The following is a 21,315-nucleotide window of genomic DNA, read 5'->3' on the forward strand; positions in this document are numbered from 1 at the left end:
GTGAGACAGAGTCTCCCATCCTGGCTTCTGAGCAGCATCCTGACTGTATTTCCATGACAGATTTGTTCCTTCTTCTAGCAGTTCATGGTATATTCGACGTAATTTGACAACACCATAATCACAATACATCAATTCTTCTTTGGTCTTCCTTCTTTGTGGTCCAGATTTCACATGCATATGAGGTGACTGAAAATGCCATGGCTTGGGTCAGGTGCACCTTCGTTGTCAAAGGGACATCTTCGCTTTTTTTTTTTTTTTTTTACACTTTAAAGAGGTCTTTTGCAGCAGATTTGCCCAGTGCAATGTGTCGGTTGATTTCCTGACTGCTGCTTCCATGGAAATTGTGGATCCAAGTAAAATGAAATCCTTCCCAAGTTCAGTATTTTCTGCATGATGTTGTTTATTGATCCAGTTGTGAGGATTTTTGTTTTCTTTAGGTTGAAGTGTAATCCATACTGTAGTCTCTGATCTTTATTAGTAAGTGTTGTATGTCTTCTCCACTTTGAACAAGCATGGTTATGGCATCTGCATATCACTGGTTATTAATGAGTCTCCCTCCAATCCTGATGCCATGCTCTTCTTCATATAGTCCAGTTTCTTAGATTATTTGCTCAGCATACAGATTACATAAGTATGGTGAAAGAATACAACCCTGACATACACCTTTCCTGACTTTAAACCACTCATTCTATTTGAATGACTGCTTCTTGCTCTCTGTACAGGTTCTGCATAACCACAATGAAATGTTCTGGAATTCCCATTCTTCGCAATGCTATCCATAGTTTGTTATGGTCCACACAGCTGAATGCTTGTGCATAGTCATTAAAACATCTTTCTGATATTCTTTGCTTTCAGCCAAGATCCATCCAACATCAGCAATGATATCCCTCATTCCACTCCTTCTTCTGAATCCAGCTTGAATTTCTGGCAGTTCCTTGTAGATGCACTACTACAACCATTTTTGAATGATCTTCAGCAAAATTTTACTTACCTGAGATATTAATGATTTTGTTTGATAATTTCCTCATTCTGTTGTATCACCTTTCTTTGGAATGGGCACAAATACGGATCTCTTCCAGTTGGTTGGACAGATACCTATCTTCCAAACTTCTTGGCACAGGTAGGGAAGTGCTTCCAGTGTCGCATCCATTTGTTGAAACATCTCAATGGATATTCTGTCAATTCCTAGAGTCTTGTTTTTCACCAATGCCTTCAGTGCAGCTTGAACATCTTTTTTCGCTACCATTGATTCTTGCTCATATGCTACCTTCAGAAATGTTTGAACCTTGACCAGTTCTTTTTGTACAGTGACTTTTCTTTGATGCTTCCTGCAGCATTCAATATTTTGCCCATAGAATCCTTCAGTATTGCAAGTTGAGTCTTGAATTTTTTCATAAGTTCTTTCAGCTTGAGAAATGCTGAGCATGTTCTTCCCTTTTGGTTTTCTAACTCCAGGTCTTTGCACATTTTATTATAGTACTTTACTTTGTCTTCTTGAACTGCCCTTTGAAACTTTCTATTCAGCTCTTTAACTCTTCGTTTTAGCTACTGTCCATTCAAGAATAAGTTTCAGAGGCTCTTCTGACATCCATTTTGTCTTTTTTTTTTTCTTTCCTGTCTTTTAAATAACCTTTTGGATTCTTCTTGTATGATATGTTTGATGTCATCCCACAACTTGCTTGGTTATTGGTCATTAGTATTTAGTGCATCATTTTTATTTTTGAGCTGTTCTCTAAATTCAGCTAGGATACACTCTTGGTTGTACTTTGGCTCCTGTGTACTTGTTTTAATTTTCTTCAGCTTCAACTTGAACTTGCCTGTGAGCAATTGATGGTCTGCTCCACAGTCAGCCTCTGGTCTTATTCTGACTGATGATACTGAGCTTCTTCATAATCTTTTCCACAGATGTAGTCGATTTGATTCCTATATATTCTATCTGGTGGTGTCCACGTGTACAGTCTGCATTGACGTTGTTGAAAAACTATTTCCAATGTATAGGTCACTGCTATTACAAAATTCTACCATGCATTCTCTAGTGTCATATCTACCACCAAGATGGTATTTTCCAACCATTAATCCATTTTCTTTATTTCCAGTTTTCACATCCCAATCACCAGTACATTTTGATTGCATGTTTGATCAATTTCAGAATTCAAAAGTTAGTAAATATCTTTGATTTCTTTATCTTTGGAATTAGTGGTTGCTGCACAGATTCAAATAATAGTATTAGTAAATGGTCTTCCTTGTAGGAGTATTGGTATTATCCTATCATTGACAACTTTCTACTTCAGGATAGGTCTTGCAATATTCCTTTAGACAATGAATGGGGATTTGAATTAATCTCTTCTATATTACATCTGTCTCTCCTTTCTTTCTTGTTGATAAAGGACTCCGGGTATATTAGAATTAAGATATTCCAAAATAATCCATTTGCTTTTTCAACATTATACACACTACAACAGTTTGAATTTATTACTCTTATTATTACTATGTTGCTGATGGATTCCAATACCAATTACTTCCATAGTTGTAGTTGGAAAACAAGTTCCAGAATCAGCCTTACAGTGTGGCTGCCCATCATGAGGGCATGATTTGAACCCTGATGGATAGTGTTCTCTGCTTTGGAATCTGCCTCCTGTTGTCTGTGCAGTGTCTGAGACTCCACCATTTCTTCTATCAGGTATTTTCAGAGTGCCCTTTTAACCTGAGAATACTTCTAGGAAAGTGAAAATACTTTGGCCCTCGGGCTGAGCACTTAGCTAGGGACAGCTCTGTTCTAGGAGAACAGGATGAGAGATGGTGTCTGGAATAATTGCCTACAGGGAATGAGACAAAGGACCAGGTGGGTAGCGGACGGGGAGGTGGGAAGATGCTCTTTAGGTGGACCTATCATAGCCATGGTGCAGGCCATGTGCCAGACTTGTCTACTGTCTACTGGTCCTCTTGATGACCTCCCCACACTGGGCTGCATGTTTTTCTCAGCCTCTTCCCTCAGCAGCTCTCTTATCAGTCGGTCACACTTTGGGTACCACTCAATTTTGAATGTTTGGATTCTTGAGCAGTAGGGATGGTCTTGTCTCTGAGATCAGCTCTGAATGCTTGAAGTTTATGCAACACAACCTAGAAATTACCCAGCTCTCACACAGACAAATACAAAGCTTTGCATGAGCTGCCATTCCCATTGGGTCCCGTACACCTGCAGAGAGTGTGAGGATGGGTGAAGCATATCTGCCTGGAAGAGTCTCAGGCAGATCATGCCAACATATCACCTGTCCTGAGATGCACGCAGGCAAGAAGCCAAAGGGCCAACTGACCGTCCCCAGTGAAGAGACAAGGTTAAGAATACTACTTCCTGTTTATGATATCCACAGGTGTGTCTACTTACATTTAGAAATGGTAGAGAGAACTAGAGTATCTTTATAAATATTGTTGTTGTTGGGTGCCGTTGAGTCAGTTCCTACCCATAGCTACACCACATGACAGAGTAGACAGTCTCGTAGGATTTTCTTGGCTGTAATCTTTATAGAAGTGGATCACTGGTCTTGTGTTGATTGCACTGCTGTGTGGGTTTGAGCCACCATCTTTTCAGTTACCAGTGAGTGCTTAACTTTTGCACCACCAGAACTCCTTCATAAATATTAGACAGGTACATAAAAGGGAGGTAGGGGTATTTGAAATAGACTTCTCAAGTCTGCAGTGGTTTAGAGCAATGATTTTTAGATGTCAGCTGAACCTTCTCTTCCCTGACCTCTGCTTCTCAGCCTGCTATTTTCTATCTAGACACTTTGGTTCAGATTTATTGCAGTTAACACAGTTTGCGGTTTTGTGCATATGTTTGTTCATTCACTCATTCATTTGGAGTATGATTGAGGAATTTGTCTCTTCTACTAGAACTTTATTCCACGAATACAGGGCTTATCTACATCTCATGTGCCTTTGTACTTAGTAGGGCTCAATAAATATTTATTGGATGGATGGATGGATGATGAATGGGTGGGTGAATGGGTCAACAGATGGATGGGTAGATAGATGGAGAGAGATATGGAGGAATGAATGGATGAATGGATGGATGGGTGATGAATGGATGGAAGGATAGAAACATGGATGGATTGATGGATGGATGGATGGATGGATGGATGGATAGATAAGAGCATGGACTCTGGGGTCATGCAGTCCTGCAGTTTAGTCTTTAGCTCAATCACTGGCTGTTAAATTAGTTAAATCTTGGGTGAAATTAATTTTAACATTGCTCAGGCCTAATTTGCTCATTTGTAAAACAGTGATGGCAGTAGTACTACCTCAGAGAGGTATGATGAGGTGAAATGTGGTATTGGGTGTGAAGAACTTAGCCCAGTGGCTGGAATACACTGACTCTCACTCATGACTGTCTTGTGCCCATTCTTCTATCTCTGCTGCATGGCAGGTCAAGCCAGATGCAGTCCTGTTGGCCTCTATTGCAGCTCTCACTGATGCAATAGGAACTGGAGAAAAAGAATGGAGACTCATAGCAACTTGGGAAGGTCTCATTTCCCTCCCTAGTGAGAAACACACTCACATAAAGGTGATTTGCCCCGTCCATGTCTTACCTTTAACTTAGGGCTTCATTATTTTTAAGTGTTTATGTAGAAGTACTTCATCTGTTATTTAGAACTAAAAACAGAGGAAGTTGTGTCCTCTTCTTTTTTTAATAAGTTAAAAGCCAAAACAGCAAAAAAGTGCCTCTGATGCCTCTGTTGTTTACTACTTCATAAATCACGGCACATAATTATGTTGATAAATTCCAGCAGCCGAGCTGACTCCTCTTTCCCGATGCCGGCTTGGGATGCCCCTGATAAATCAATCTCCACTTCCTAACTGCGTTACTATCCTGCACGGAATCTGCTTTGCGCCTCCATTGTGGCACTTTGGGGCAATACATCACCCAGGCCCTTCATCCTTCTTCTGTATCATTACAACAACAGCTGGTTCTGATAATGCATTAATGTGATACATCACGAAGCTGGGTGCCTGGCTGCTGCATTATTCAGAGCTAATGTGATAGGGAAGGGAACAACTTAGTGTGCTGATAACTCCAAAGTTGGGGCTTTCTTTTATAGTTTGGGTTTAGTATTGCTTGACACTTGGGACTTCACGGTCTGGGTTGCCCCCTTTAAAACCTGTTTCAGGTGCTGTTTGTCAACCAGACCTGCCCATCTTTACTGACTCCTGTAAGCTGCTTCATCTGTGAACAGTTCTGGAGTAGAGACCCTAATGTCAGAGTCACTGTTCTTGCTGGTGATTGAGCAGCTCCTAGCATAACTGAACCCTCTCACGACCTGTGGGACTTGTATCACCCACCAACAGTTTCAGCTTCTTGGGTTTCTTGGGAACCTGCTATCCCAGTTGTAGTACATGCTACCACTTGGCAGGCATAAATCTGAAGAAACAGACCTCATCCCATCAATCCTACCACCAGCATCCACTTGGGCAAACAGAAAGAATTTTTCCCTTGATTTCTGCATGCCTTCCATTACTGTTGTTGTTGTTGTTATGTGCCGTCGAGTTGGACCCAACTCACAGCAATCCCTTCTTGGGGTGCCAAGGCAGTATCACTATGGAAGTAGATTGCCCAACCTTCCTTGCGAGGAGTGGCTGGTGGGTTTGAACTGCCAGCCTTCTGGTTAGCAGTCAAGTGCCTTAGGCACTATCCTACCAGAGCTCCAGACACATGATATCAACAGCAAATCCACTGCAGAATATGATTCTGTCATGAAAGTGTTAAGATTGAGGGCTTAGCTGAAATCTAGCTTCTCAACTGACTGGTTGTGTCGCTTTGGGCAGAGGAGCCATAGGATTTAGGGAGATAATGTACAATGAGCACTTGACACAGAGGACTAACTCAACCGAAATTACTGTTAATAGTTACCATTATTTTCTAGCTCCGTGTTTACCGAGTTTGGAATCAGAACACTGTTAATAAGCAATGTTGTTGTTGTGTGTTGTTGTGTGCTATTGAGTTGATTCCAACTCATAGCCACCCCTGGGAGAGGGTAGAACTCCCCTTAGTTTTCTTGGCTGTGATACTTATGGAAGTGGGTCACCAGGGCCTCGTCCCATGGAGCTGCTGGATAGGTTTGAACCACCAACTTTCAGTTAACAGCTGCACACTTAATATTGTCCTACTAAATAGTACAAAAGACACCCCCCCACCCCCCCAAAAAAAAGAGTTCTCTGGGCACCTACCTTAGGAAAACATTGGCTTGATAAAATTATAAAGGCTCTTCTACTACAGGACTTCTCAGAGCCTTTAATCTGCTAAAGCACTGTAGGAGCTTCCTAGAGAGGAATGAAACCAGCATTGCTTCCCCAACAATTTGACTTTGGAACTTTGTTAGGGTGGCAGGGCCAGGTGTTAATGTGTCTTAGACTGTTATCATTGTTGTGTACCACTGAGTTGGTTCAGATGCATGTTGTTGTTGTTGCATGCCATCGAGTCAGATCTGACACACAGCAACCCCTCCTTGGGTTTCTGAGGTGGTATCACTATGGAAGTAGATTGCCCAACCTTCCTTCTGAGGAGTGGCTGGTGAGTTTGAACCACCAGCCTTCTGGTTAGCAGTCAAGTGCCTTAAGCACTGTGCCACCAGAGCTCCTATGTATGTTCAGATGCATAGCAACCCTATATGCATAGCAACCCTAAGAGAAGAACTGCCCCATAGGGTTTTCTTGGCTGTTATTTTGATAACAGCAGATAATCCAGCCCTTCTCCCATGAAGCCCCTGGCTGGGCTCTAACCGCCAACCTTTCAGTTAGCAGCCAAGTGCTTAACCAGGGCACCAAAAGGCTCCTCACTCCTTAGACTGCCATTGGGAAATTCCAGTGTGGTCCAATTCTCTCTCTTTTTTTTCTTTCCTTCCAGTCTATCCAGGCTTTACTTTTATTTTATTTATTTTTTGATTGTGATTTGGGTGAAAGTTTACAGAGCAAATTCACTTTCTATACAGCAGCTCACATACACTTTATCTCATGATATTGGCTTCAATTTCCTACAATGCAACAGCCCCACTCCCACTTCCTCCCCATAGTTACCTCTTCCCTGTGTCCTTCCTTCCCATGCACTCCTGCCCCTGAGTTGTCTCCCTGTTCATACACAGCCCTTCTGTTCTCCCATGATTGATCTCTCCAAGGAGTGTATATACCTAATGTAAATGTTCACTTCATATACCAGTCTTTTGTTTGGCTGGAAGCCACAGGTGTGGGTTCAATTCCAGACCTGAAGGGCAGCTAGGGGCCATAGTCTCAGTGGTTCCATCAGGCTCCATAAAACCTGGTCCCTTTTTTTTTAAAATGATTTTGAATTTCGTTCCACATTATTCTTCCTCTCTATCCAGGATCTCCTACATAGATCCCCCTCTGAGTGGTTGACATTGGTAGCTGGGCACCATTTAGTTCTTCTGGTCTCATAGTTGTATTGGCTGAGGATCACATGATGTACCAGTCTCTTGGACTAATTGTTTCCATACATCTTTGGTTTTCTTCATTCTTCTTCGCTCTGGATGAGGAGAGACCCATCGTTGCATCTAGATGACCACTTGTAAGCTTTTAAGATCCCAGTTGCTACTCGCCAAAGTAGGAGGTGGAACAATGTTTTGTGTAGTATGTTATGCCAATTGAGCTTGATGTCCCCTGCAACTATGGTCCCGATCCCATAGGTTCAACTACTCGGTCCCTCTGGGTAGCTGGCTGTGGCCAAGAAGTGACTACAACCTTGTCCCTTGTCAGTTCTACTATATACCTGGGAATTCTTACAGAACATACAAATACACTTGTAGAAACATTGTCTGCCAACCCTATACATGGTCTTGGGCATAATGTGGCCAATTCTCTTATTAAGGTCATTGAGGTCTTGGTCAAAGTCATAGAGCAAATTGGATGCAGAATGGGGCTAGAACTCAGGAGTGCTCTGGCTCCTGTACTTCTCTTCTTCCTTCTACCCCTGTGCTTGTCAAAGTGTCCCCTGTGACAAACCTGTGTTCCAGTCCCCTGGGGAGGAGCTGGCTCGGAGTGCAGCGTCCTGTGGATCCCTCCCGACCTACTGAACCAGAGCCCCTGAGATCCGGGCGCAGGGATGTGCTTGGGAACACGGCTCTCTGGGATGCTTTCCTTGGGAGTGGAAGGCTGGTAATGTCTGCAAGAGATCATGGGCTGAACTGATACAATTGTACCTTCTGTGAACTCTGGGGACTTTGGAAATGGTTGACAGTTGTCCCCCAAGCCCACGACCCTCTACAGGCCTCCTGGCTCTGGAAGTCTGTATCTATTGTAGGAGAATGCTGGAGGTGGCTGTGGGTTTTCACAGGCCGACCGCTATGTAGGTGCCTCTGGTAAGAGCTCCTCCCTGCCCTTGGTGGTCAAGAGGAGAGCCGAGGCTCTGTGATCCCTGGCCATGCTCCTCTGGAGAAATGTGTGCGGTTGGGGGGAGATTACTTTGAAATGGAGAGGCACGTACAAGTCAATGCCAAGTCACTCTGGAGAGCGCATCACAATGCTTCCGTTTCCATGGAGACCAGGTGACTGGAAGCTCACCTTTGGCCCTGGAACCAGCCTCCAGCTTCTGGGAACAAGGCAGGACTGCTGCTTATTATGAGCGGGAAGCATGCCTGCGGGGAAGAGGAAGCCTGCTGCCACTGGGAAGGAGGCCCAGCTGCCCGTTCTGACTGGCAGGGAAGTTAAGACAGAGCCCCAGATCAAGGCAGCAGAAGTGCAGCAGGACCCTGGTGCAGGGGTGGGTGGGTGTGGGCCACTACCCCACCTTTCCCATTCATACTGGCGGTCACTGCCGTCAGCACGCCCCCCCCCCCCAATTTATGGCTCCTTTTAAATAAGCAAAGAGCCCTGGTGGCACAGTGTTTAAGAGTGTGGCCGCTAGCCGAAAGGCTGGCAATTCAAACCACTCGGTGGGAGAAAGATGTGGCAGTCCACTCCCATGAAGTGTACAGTTTTGGAAACTCTGGGGCAGTTCTGCTCTGACCTATGCAGGGCTCTGAACCAGTTAGTCCCCGTTTGACCCCAGCTGAGAATTTGCATTTCTCCCCAGATAGTCTGCATCAGCATGTACCTTTACACAGGATCTCCAGGTTCCTGTTAGGTTTGCCTCAGAACCACCGGGAGATCTCTGTCAAATGTAGATTCTGATTCACACCATCTGGGGGGAAGTACAGATTTCTCTACACAGGGTCAAACCAGTTCAGCCTTGCTCCTATAGGGTCTCTATGAGTCGGATTGGACTCCTGGCAACAGGATTTTGATTTGCTTGGCTTGGTTTTAAATAGCAGTGAGGCAGGCATTGCTGGCTATCCCTGCCTCGGACAGCCCTAGGCTGCTCCTTTATTCTCTAGCAACCCTGGAATTCCTCGACATCCAGGCGTTTCTGTGCCAGCCTCCTCTCCTCTCCTGGCTGTCCTCTTCCTCTTTCCCATGCTGAGCAGCTGTGGACTGCGTCCCCCTTCCTAGGGGGACTGAAGTGAGCTTTTTATCTGGGGACAAGTTCAGATTTACAGACAAGTCACAAAGTCAGTACAGAGACTTCCTGCATACCCAACTTCCCCCCTTATTGATTTCCATTAGCTAGCTAAACCGACCGCCATCAAGGCAACTCCGACTCACAGCGCCCCTAGAGGACAGAGTTGACTGCCTCAAAGGGTTCCCAAGGCTGTCAATGTTCATGGAAGCAAAGCCCAGAACAAACTTACTGCACTGAGTTGACTGTGACTCACAGCGCCACTAGAGGACAGAGTGGAACTACCCTGGAGGATTTCCAAGGCTGTGAATCTTTACAGAAGCCAGCTGCCTCATCTTTCTCTCAAGGAGCAGCTGGTGGGTTCAAACTGCCAAGATTTTGGTTAGCAGCCAAATGCTTTAACCACGGTGCCACCAGAGCTCCTGCAAGCTAGTCTGATACAGATAGTTGCTGTCAACTCAACACTGATTGGCGGTGACCTTAATGTACAACAGAACCAAATGTTGCCTGGTCCTGTGTCATCCTCACAGTGGCCAACACATCCATTGTTGTGGCTCCTGTGCCAACACGTGTCACTGAGGGTCTCCCCGCCCTTGCTGGCCCTCCACTTCACCAGACACAGTGGCCTCCTCCAGTGACCCATCCCTCCTGATGATGTGTCCAAAGCAGTGTCCTGCTGTGATCTCTAAGGTTTCTATTGGCCGATTTTCAGAAGCAGATCACACGGCCTTTCTCATTGGAAGGCATGGTATAAGTATGTCTCAGTTAATCCTCACATGTCTTTCAGGTACCGTTCATGGATAAGGTAATTGAAGGACAGGGATGTTAAGGAGACTTAACTTTTTCATAGATACACACACAGAGATGCACACAGACACAAACACATGCTCGCAGAGCAAATGGAAGAGCTGGGATTTGAACCCTGATACACCAGCCCATGTTGTTGGGTGCTGTGGAGTTGATTTTCAATTCTTAGTGACCCCGTATGACAGACTAGAACTGCCCTGTAAGATTTCCAAGGCTGTCAGTCTTTACAGAAACAAAGCCCAAACCAAATCCATTCCAACTCACAGCGCCCCTAGAGGACAGAGGGGAACTGCCCACAGGGTCTCCCAGGCTGTCAATCTTCACGGAAGCAGATTGCCAGGTCTTTCTCCCACAGAGCTGCTGGGAAGGTTAGAACCATCAGCCTTTCAGTTAGTAGCCAGACGCTGAACCACTGAGCCACCAGGGCTCCTTCAACAGCCCATACTCTTGCCTAAAATGGAATTTGCCCAAGGGGATCTGAAATATGTCCCAACCAGCCCCACCCACACGCCTGTCTCTAGGAACCTTGACATCTTTCTTCAACAGCTGTCCTCCCTCTGAAAAGGAGAAAACTGCACTGTCAACAATTATTTGTTTAACTTGGACATGAGGGTCAAATGTTAAAATGCTCCGCTGCCTCCCACCACCTTTGCATCTCCCCTGGCTAAGTAATTGCTGTGTCAAAGCCAGCGTCTTCCTTCCGGCAGAATTTTGTGACCAGCAGGGCTTATAGAGCAAGCAGGAGTCTGCAGACAGACATCATCGACAGCCAGGTGGGACCCAGACTGAGTGAAGCCACTCAAAGTGCAGGAGGCACCAATGGGGAAGAAGTCCTGAGTGGCACAGATGGTTCCCGGGCTCCTCTGCTTACTGGGAGAGTAGAGGTCTGAGTCCACACACAGGTGCATCAGAGAAAGCCATGGCAATCTCCTTCTGAAAAATCACCCATTAAACATCGTGGTAAGCACAGTTCTGCTGCGATGCATGTGGGGTCATGACCCCTGAGTTGGAATTGACTTGGTGGCAACTGGTACCATTGGGCAGCGTTTTGGTTCTTTAGTGCAGCTTTAAAAGAAAACACCACAAGTGGGTGGTCTTAACAAACAGGAGTTTATTCTCTTACAATTTTGGAAGCTAGAAGTCTGAGTTCAAAGTGCTAGGCTCTAGGGGCTGAGTGAAAGCCCCTCGACCTTGGGCTTCAGCTCTGCCTCTTGCTCCTGGCCCACTGGAGCTGGAGGCGTCTCTTCACTCAGGCAGCTGCTGGCTGCTGAGGCTGACAATCCCAAGGTCGACAAATAAAATGGCACGGTCCCAAGATTACCACACAACATGGCAGGCCACTAGTTCAAGACCAGAGACAGTCCCAAGATCGGCAGGGAACATGGCAGGCTGCTGAATGAAGACTTGGCTACGTGCAGGGTCTGAGTGTGCCAAAAAGGTCCAGAGACTTTCCTCAAAACTTGGTATGTACTGGAAGCAGACCACATCCCTAAGGCAACTACTCAGCTGCTCTAGTAGATCCCACTATGGAACTGATGACCAGTCTCTTCTTGGGGAATAACTACATCCAGCTGCCTAGCCACTCACCACCAGGCCCAGCCAAGTTGACACACAACTTAACTACCCCAGGCTGAGAAAGAGGCCCAGTGCTCACAAATGCTCCCTCTGGTCCTGGAGTGGCTGACAAGACACACGTGCCGCATGGTTTTTATCAACTCCCCGTGGGGTGTGAGCAAAGATGTCCCTGTACTCTGAATCCTGGCTTTTACCAAGGGAGCCTGAGCTAGACAGCGTCTCCCAGACTGAGTGGTCAGCCAGGTGACTTTGTACTCCTTTCCGATGGGACCCAGACCCAGCGTTCTCCTCTGGTTGCCATGGAGTTGGCTGACCAAGGCCATCCCTTGTGTTTCAGAGTAGAGCTGTGGTCCTTTGGGTTTTCAGTGGAAGTAGGTCACCAGGCCTTTCTATCCCGCTCCTTCTAGAAGGTCTCTACTGCCATCCTTTTGGTTAGCAGCCAAATGCATTAACGTTTTCAGCATCCAGGAACTCCACACCCAGCGGTAAATAATCATAATTGATAGGATGGGAACATTTCAATCCCCATTCAGCTCCACAGCAGGCCTGAAGGAGGTGATAGCAGTTAGATAATAAAAAACTCAAAATCATAAAGACCAGGTTTACGGGTCTGTTAGAGACTGGCGAAACCCCCAAGGTTATAGCCGCGATTCACCCTTTGGGCCTAGAATTGAATTCACTCCCATGACTTAATTCTCAAAGAACAGATAGGCCTACGAGCTGAACAACTACACCAGGGAGATTTATTCCTTAGAATACGGCTGCATTTGCACAGGGAGAAAGGTAGGGAGGCAGGAATGCATAGGCAAGAAGGACACAAGGAACGGTGACCATAGGGAGGAAGTGGGACTGTAACCAGTGTCACAAAACGTGTATGAACTGTTGAATGTCAAATGAATCTGCTTTGTAAAATTTCACCCAAATCACGATAAAAACTTAAGGAAAAACCCAAGCCCAAACCTACTGCCATCAAGTTGATTCCAACTCATAGTGACCCTGTAGGACAGAGTCAAATGCCCCAAAGGGTTTCCAAGGCTGTCAGTCTTTATGGAAGCAGAATACAATACCTCTTCTTTCTTCCATGGAGCAACTGGTAGGTTTGAACAACCAGTCTTTCAGTTAGCAGTGGAATGCCTTAGCCAGTGTACCACCAGAGCTCCAGTTAGATACTAGTATGTCTTTAATGCCTGGTAAATGCTGGCTAATCTCCCCTTTTAGCACCATAGAGGACAGGCCTCAGGCTCAGAGTCCTTGGCAGGCAACAACAGGCTCCCTGCAATTTACCATTGCTTTGTTGTCACAGTCCCGCTTTTTATAACTTCCTCCTGTGTTCCGCAAGTAAGAGCGGGTTTCCATTCCTGGAAGACACACAGGCTTTCACAGTCACAATGTGCTCTCTGGACCAGCAGTGTCGTCGCCACCTGGGAGCTCCTGGCTTTTGGATCAGGCCCCACCCCAGACCACAGGCATGTTAACAGCATCCCCAGGGATGGCTGCACTGTCCATACCAGCCTGGGAACGACTGGTATCTTGTTGTTGTTAGTTGTTGTGGTGTTGGAGCCCAAGTTATGGACTCCGAACCAAATGCTGCTTGGTCCTGCACCAGGCCCGTGATCAGCTGCAGATCAGACTGTTGTGACTCCTGGGGTTTTCTTTGGCTGATTTTCAAGAGTAGATCTCCAGGCCTTCCTCCTAGTCCGTCTTAGGCTGGACGCTCCACTGAACCTTGTTGGGCATTGTATCAACACACACACTATCCACTGAAAGATGGGTGGCGGCTGTCCATGAGGTGCGTTGGCCAGGAATCGAAGCAGGTCTCCCACATGGAACGTTAGTTTCCCTTTAAAGAATCAACATTAAAGATTTAATTTAAGGGGACTTGCTACTGACTAATAAATAGGACAAGTTCTGCAGGATCGATGCAGACGGTTATGGAAAGTGCTGGTAGAGCTGCCTTTCATCCTAGAGGACCCACAGGAACAGGTGAGGTTGGAGAAGCCCTGGGGCTGGTCAGGGCGGTGCACACCAGGAGAGCTGTTACCTAGACAGACTCCGGAAATCTGTCCCTTAGGAGGATTCTGCAGTTCTTGGGTGGTGTCTGGGATCTATATTTGGAGAAAAGCCCGCCTAGTGGATCTTAATGTGCCATAAAGTATGGAGCCTACTGGATTAGATGGTTTCCTTCGCTCCTGAAGTCATGTTTTGTTCTGAACAGTGGTTCTCTACCAGGGCTGCTCAAGGGACACTGGGCAGTGTGGGGAGATGCTCTTGGTTGTCACAGTTGGGGTGCTGCTACTGGCATCGAGTGGATCAAGGCCAGAGAAGCTGCTAACCATCCTATAATGCACAGGGTAGCCCCGACCTTCCACCAACAACTATCCAGCCCAATGTCATAGTGTGGAGGTTGAGAATCCATGTTCTAAAAGGAGTTCTCATCCAAGGAGCCCTTTGGCTCAGTAAGGAAGTGTTCAGCTCTTACTGAAAGCTTGGTGGTTCTAACCTACCCAGCTGCTCCATGAGAGGAAGACTGATGATGTTCTCTTGCAAAGATTACAGCCTAGGTCACCCTATGGGGCAGTTCCGCTCTGTCACATGGGGTCACTGTGAATTGGAACCGACTCGATGGCACCCACCACCAATGAGGTGTCTGAGCACAGACTGAAGTCTAGAAATGCCAGGTCATATCACACCTCTATTCCGTAGTCTTCAGTGGCCGTCCACAGAGCATCAAAGCCAGGAGGCTTACACTGGCTTTTAGCCTTCCCCACCATCTGGCCACTCAGCCTGCTGACCTCACTTGGTCCTCTCCCCGCAGCCCTGCCATCTTGGCTCCCGCCACACTGGTCTCCAGGCTGCTTTTGGAGCCATCCCAGCATGTTCCCACCCCAGGGCCTTTGCTCTGATCTTTCGCAAAATCGCCCTGGTGCCCGGAACTCTCATTCCCATGGCTCTATCCATTTCCTTCCCATAGGCCTCTGCTCTGTGTCTTCATAGAAGACTTTCTTTCCTTCTTTTTCTAAAATAACTTCCGTTTTTGTTGTTTTTGACAGTATACACCCATTCAACCATTTCTCCATGTACAGTCCAGTGACACCGATTCCATTCTCTGACTCGTGCAGCCATTCTCACCCTCCTTTTCTGAGTTGTTCCTCCACCATTAACACCACTCACTGCCCCCTGAGGTTCCTACCTAATCTTTCAAGTTGCTGTTGTCAGTTTGACCACAGAGACAGATTTTAAGAGTCCTCAAGGCAAACATTCTTTTCTGGTTAAGCTAAACTATTGCTTGGGTTTGAGTCAACTTCAGGAAATATTTTTAGTTTAAACTTTAAAGATGATCTCAGGGCAATAGTTTCAGTGGTTCATCCAGCCTCCATGGCTCCAGAGAGTCTGGCTTCCATGAGAATTTGCCATGGAGGCCTTTCTGATCACCTTGTCTAATAAGCAGCCCTTTCTTCTTCAACATCTCCTTATTCTGTTACATCTTTCCTTATAGATCTCACCTCTAGAATATAGGTGTATTTCCTGTGTCCCTCTCCTGGACTAGAAGAAGCATGCCTGTGAAGGTTTTGCTTGTGTTCACTGGTGTATCCCAGGATGTACTTTCTGACTCACCCATTGGTTAGTTGGTTGTGCTGTGGTGACTTATGTGTTTCCAGAAGCTATACCACCAGTAATTCAAAGACCAGTCACCCATGATGGACAGGTTTCAGCGGAGCTTCCAGACTGAGATGGACTAGGAAGAGGGACCTAGAGATCTACTTCCAAAAGTGGGCAAATAAAACCTTAAGGATCACAAGAGACTATTGTCTGATTCACTGCTGGAAGCTGAGCCCAGACACACCAGTAATCATGAAGGTGTTGCAGACCTAGGCAACATTGTCCTGTTGCACATGAGGTCACCATCAGTTGGAACTGGGTTGATGGCAACTAACAACACGTGTCTGGCAAATGGATGCTTTCAACAGCAATGGGTGTTTGAATCGATGAGTGCCTGGATTATATCTCAGATGGACCAATGGCCAGTCCCCTCTCCATCTGTGGCTCAGTTTCTCCCTCTGTAAGGTGAGGACCACACAGACCACCTCTCAGGTGCAGTTGATGTTTGTGGAGTGAATGTGCACACTCAATTCCCACATGCATCCGACTCTCCATGTGACTCCGTGCACTCTCCCCAGCTCCACTCCCCCAGATGCCTCCTGTCAGAGCCAAGAGGCCCCAGGGAATTAGGGATGTCAAGAATCCTCAGAAAGTGGCAGATCCATTGTGTGCACCACTGAATTGGGTAATTAGGGAGGGTGGTACTTCAGTGTTTTAAAAGCTTGGTGGGTGGGGAGGAGGGGTGCTCCCTGACAGCTACTGCACATCCAGTGAGACATGGGCTGTGAGTCTTCCCCACAGAAAACCTTGCTTTCTGTCTTTAATGCCTCTTAAATGCTCGCTAATTCTGAATAGGGCTTTACAGGCTCCAAGGAGTGGGGGAAGAAAGGGAGAGAAGGGTTGATTTAGGGACCTCTTGAGTTAAGAGAAGTTGGTGGTGAGGAGGGAGGGGAGCCTTCCTGCTCAGGCTTGGAATCGCCAACCTGCAACGCAGGAAGTGATGTGGCTATTGGTCCATGAGCTGAAATGTTCAGGAGCTATCTCCTTCTTTGTCTGTTACGACCAACATGGTTTCTGACCCTGAACTTATTCTCTGCTGCACTGGGGAACTTAACCTCCAGCATGCTGGGGCCATGCTTTAGAGATGGGACACAAAGAAGGGAGGGTCACCAGTTCCTTCAGCTTCCCTGAATCAATGAGCTTCTTAAGGAGGAGAAGACACAGGAAACTACAGGCAGGGGTGAAAGATGGAAGTGAACTTCTGACTTGCTCTCCAGCAGTGGTGATGAGCGTTAACTCTGCTGTAGGTGTTGAACACTCACTGTATGGCAGGCCCTGTGCTGAAGGGTTCATGCCCTTTCTTTCTTTTGGAAAGACCCCGTTGTTGTTGTTTGCTGCCGTTGAGCCACTCCCGACTCACAATGACCACCCAAGTTACAGAATCCAACTGCTCCGAAGGGTTTTCTTGGCTGTCATCCTTACGGAAGCAGATTGCCAGGCCTTGCTTCCAAGATACCTCTGGCTGGATTGCCGGCCTTTTGGTTAGTAGTTATGTGCTTCATAATTTGTGCCACCCATGGACTGCCAGGACACACGTATTAATTCTCCCCATAATGCTATAAGCTAGCTTCCATCGTTATTCCCATTGATCAGGTGAGGACACGAGGCCTAGAGGTGTGAAATGATATGCCCAACGTCACATAGGCTAGCAGGGAACAGAGCTGCCATTTAAACCCAGCAAGCTAGGGCACAGGACTGCTCCACTGTCCTCCCAGATGAAGGGGACTCAGCCTTTTCCGGTGACTTTCCTAATAGCCCCACCCCTTCTGTCTTGCAAATAGTTGGAAGCTGTGTGGAACTTCCAGGCAGGTACACACACCTGAAACCTGGGAGTGAGCTGGCCCCAAAGCGAGAATCCAATGCATAGTCAGCTACCTGTGATGAAGTGATGGGGAGAAGGAAGCAGCTGGCTGCCTCCAGGGGACACCCAGAGGGCCATGTGTTCAACAGTCCCCATGAGGAGGGCCTGAGAAGAATGAGACCAAGGCAAACCTGTGTGAGTATTTCACTTAGACTTACGCTTCAATTCGGATCCACCACTATGCAATCTAAGGAGCTTCGGTGGTGGAGTGGGTAGGGCATTTGGCCGCTAACCAGAAGGTCAGAGGTTCAAACACACCAGCTGCTTCACGGGAGGTTGTTGTTGTTGTTATTATTTGCCGTCGAGTAGGCCCCGACTCATAGTGACCCCTCCTTGGGTTTCCGAGGCAGTATCACTACGGAAGTAGGATTGCCCAACCTTCACGGGAGGTAGCTGAGGCAATCTACTTCCATAAAGATTTACAGCCTTCAAAACCCAGGGGGGGTTGCTGTGAGTTGGAATTGACTCGATGGCAGTGGATTTGATAACATGCAATCTATGGAGACATCATTCTCTCTTCCTTTTATTGTGGGAAAATGCACAACCAGTTTCAACCATTTTAAAGTGTATGATCCAGTCATGTTAAACACAATCATGGTACCAAACCAAGAAAATCAAACTCACCACCGTCGAGTCATATCCAACTCATAGCAACCCCTCCTTGGGTTTCCAAGGCAGTATCTCTACGGAAGTAGATTGCCCAACCTTCCTTCCAAGGAGTGGCTGATGGGTTTGAACCGCCAGCTTTCTGGTTAGCAGTCACATGCCTTAGGCGCTACACCACCAGGGCAATATAATCATGACACAGTGCATTATAAATCCATCACCACCATCTAGTCACAGAACGTTTTCTTCATCCCAGGCAGGGACCCCACACCCTTAAGCAGTCACTGCCATCCCTCCCTCCCTGCAGCTGCAGGAACCATGAATCTGCTTGCTGTCTTGATGGGTTTGCCTCATCTGCATATTCTGGGTCCATCATACAAATGAACCACACAACAGTGGCTTCGTTCAGGGAGCAGACGGTTCAGAGTTCATCGATGTTGACGCGTGTATCAGAACTCATTCTTCCTTATGACAAAGTAATATTCCACTGAATGGACAGACCTCGGTTTATCCATTCAACTGTTGATGGACATTTGGATTCAACAGTTTCTTAGAAATAGTACCTATTTTTTATTGCACCAGAAGCCCTTCCTTTTTATACGTTGGAAATGTTGAAATAATTGTAGATTCACTTGCATTAGTTGGAAATAATACAGAGATACTGTGATACTGTGTATACACTAACCAGTTTCTACAAAACAATATCGCGGGCCGGGACATTGTCATTGATCAACCCATAGATTTTATTCAGATACCCGCAGTTTTACTTGTAGTTATCTCTGTGTATGTGTGTGTTTAGTTCTATACAATTTTATTACATGAATAGGTTTGCAGAGGAGCCCTGGTAGCGTAACGGTTAAGTACTTGACCTTAAACTGAAAGGCTGGTGGTTCAAATGTACCTGGCGATCTGCTCCCATAAAGATGACAGCCTAAAAAATCCTTGGTCCATTTCTACTCTGTCACATGGGATCACTGGATCGCTGTCATGTGGGATCGACTCAGCTGCACCTTACAACAACATGGGTTCGTGTATGTACCACTAGAGTTAAAGTAAACCACCACAAGGATCCTTCCTGTAACCACATCTACTTTCTTCTCCAGAAGCCCTGGTGGTGCAGTGGTTAAGGCATTCAGCTGCTAACCAAAAGGTTGGCAGTTCTAACCCACCAGCCACTCCACAGGAGAAAGATGAGGCCGTCTACTTCCGTAAAAGATTAACAGGCTTGGAAACCCTATGGGGCAGTTTTAGTGTGTTGTGCTATGGTTCGGAATTGACTTGATGGCAGTGGGCTCCCTTCTTCTCCCACCCATCCCCCTAACTCCTGACAACCACTAATCTATTGTTGTTGTTGTTATGTGCCGTTGAGTCAGTCCCAACTCATAGCGACCCCTCCTTGGGTTTCTGAGGCAGCATCACTACGGAAGTAGATTGCCCAACCTTCCTTCTGAGGAGTGGCTGGTAGGTTGGAACTGCCAGACTTCTGGTTAGCAGTCAAATGCCTTAGGCACTAAGCTACCAGAGCTCCCCCACTAATTTCTACTCCAGTTTAAAATGTTGTCCTTTAAAAATATGTTGTGTATATAATACATAAAAATCTTGTTCCACAACCTACTTTGGTGAGTAGCAATTGGGATCTTAGAAGCTTTCAAGCAGCCATCTAAGATGGAGCTAATGGTCTCCTCTCATCTGAAGCAAAGAAGAGTGAAGAAAAACAAGGGCATTTGGAAACAATTAGTCCAAAGATATGATGGACCTTGAGACCAGAAGAACTAGATAAGTGCCCAGCTACCAATGCCAGCCACTCAGGAAGGGATCAAAACTGGAGATCCTGGACAGAGTGGGAGAAAAAATGTGGAACAAAATTCAAAAACACAGTAATGACAAGAATTACTGGTTGGATGGTGTCTAGGGGGACCCCCAAGACTGTGGCCCTAGGATACACTTCAGGCCTGGGATAGGACTCACTCCCAAGGACTGTCTCTCAGCCCAACAGTAGAAAGACTTACATGCAGAACACCCAACCCAGGGCGATGCACCCACCTACTCTACAGAGATACATCCCTTTGAGCAATTGGCCATGGGGCCCCAGAGGGGCAGCATTCACATGGAGGGAAAGCTGGACAGACAGGAGTGCATAACTAGGAAGGGCACAAGGGGCAGGGTCACAGGGAAAGGAGTGGAGGAGAGTGGGTTAGGGTGGGGATGGGGAATGGTAATCGGGGAGTGAAACCAAATGTTCATTCACGAAGTGTTGAATGTAAAACAAGTTCTGCTCTGTAAACTTGCATCCAAAGCACAATAATAAAAAAATAAAAAATAAAAAAATGTGTAAATGAAATTATAAAGTATGTAGTCTTTTAGAATTGCCTTTTTTGAATTGCATTTCTTGAAGGACATCTGTGATGGTTTTGGCTATTATGACTAAAGCTGCCATGAACAGTCCCTGAAGATTCAACCAAATTGTGTCTGTCAGTAGCTCATTCCTTCCCACTGGTGGGAGGCGCTGCATGGTGCAAATGGTTTACATGCTTGGCTGCTACCAGAAAGGTTAGAACTGGGAGTCCCCAGAGGTGCCTCAGAAGAAAGCCCTGGTGATCTGCTTCTGAGAAATCAGCCCCTGGAAAGTGTCTGGAGACTAACTCTGTGCTGACTCCAAGGGGTGCCACGAGTTGGAGTCCACTCACTGGTCACTGTTTTGCGTTTCTTTTAACCATTGGGTGATAGTCCATGGTGGATGTGGATCGCAGTTTAACAGTTCATCTCTTGAAGGACATCTGTGATGCTTTTGGCTATTCTGAATAAAGCTGCTATGAACATTCACATAAGTTTCCATTTCTGTGGGATAAGTTCCTAGGAGTGTAATTGCTGGATCCTGTGGTAACCTCATGATTACAAACAATCATGAAACACTGTTTTCAGAACAGGTGGGCCATTTCACATTCCCACCAGAAGTGCAGGAAGGACCCACCTTTGGTCCCTCCTCACCAGCACTTAATATTGCCACTGTCATTGCACTTATTAATTCGTGGTCATTCTGGTAGATGATGGTCATAGCTTATTGTGATTTCACTTTGCATTTCTCTGATGATCAGTTCAGACATCTTTTCCTGTTTTTTTTGGCTATCTATATTTTCTTTGATGAAATGTCTGTTCATGTCTTTTGCTCATTTTCTAATTGAACTTTTTGTTGTTACTATTGAGTTCTGAGGGTTCCTTATATATTCTAAGGAGCTCTGGTAGCAAAGTGCCTGAGGCATCTGACTGCTAACCACAAGGTTGGTGGTTCAAACCCAGCAGCCACTCC

The sequence above is a fragment of the Orycteropus afer genome, unplaced genomic scaffold, assembly GCF_000298275.1.
Source record: "Orycteropus afer afer isolate SDZICR_OR568_19922 unplaced genomic scaffold, OryAfe1.0 scaffold00061, whole genome shotgun sequence".
NCBI classification, from domain to species: domain Eukaryota; kingdom Metazoa; phylum Chordata; class Mammalia; order Tubulidentata; family Orycteropodidae; genus Orycteropus; species Orycteropus afer.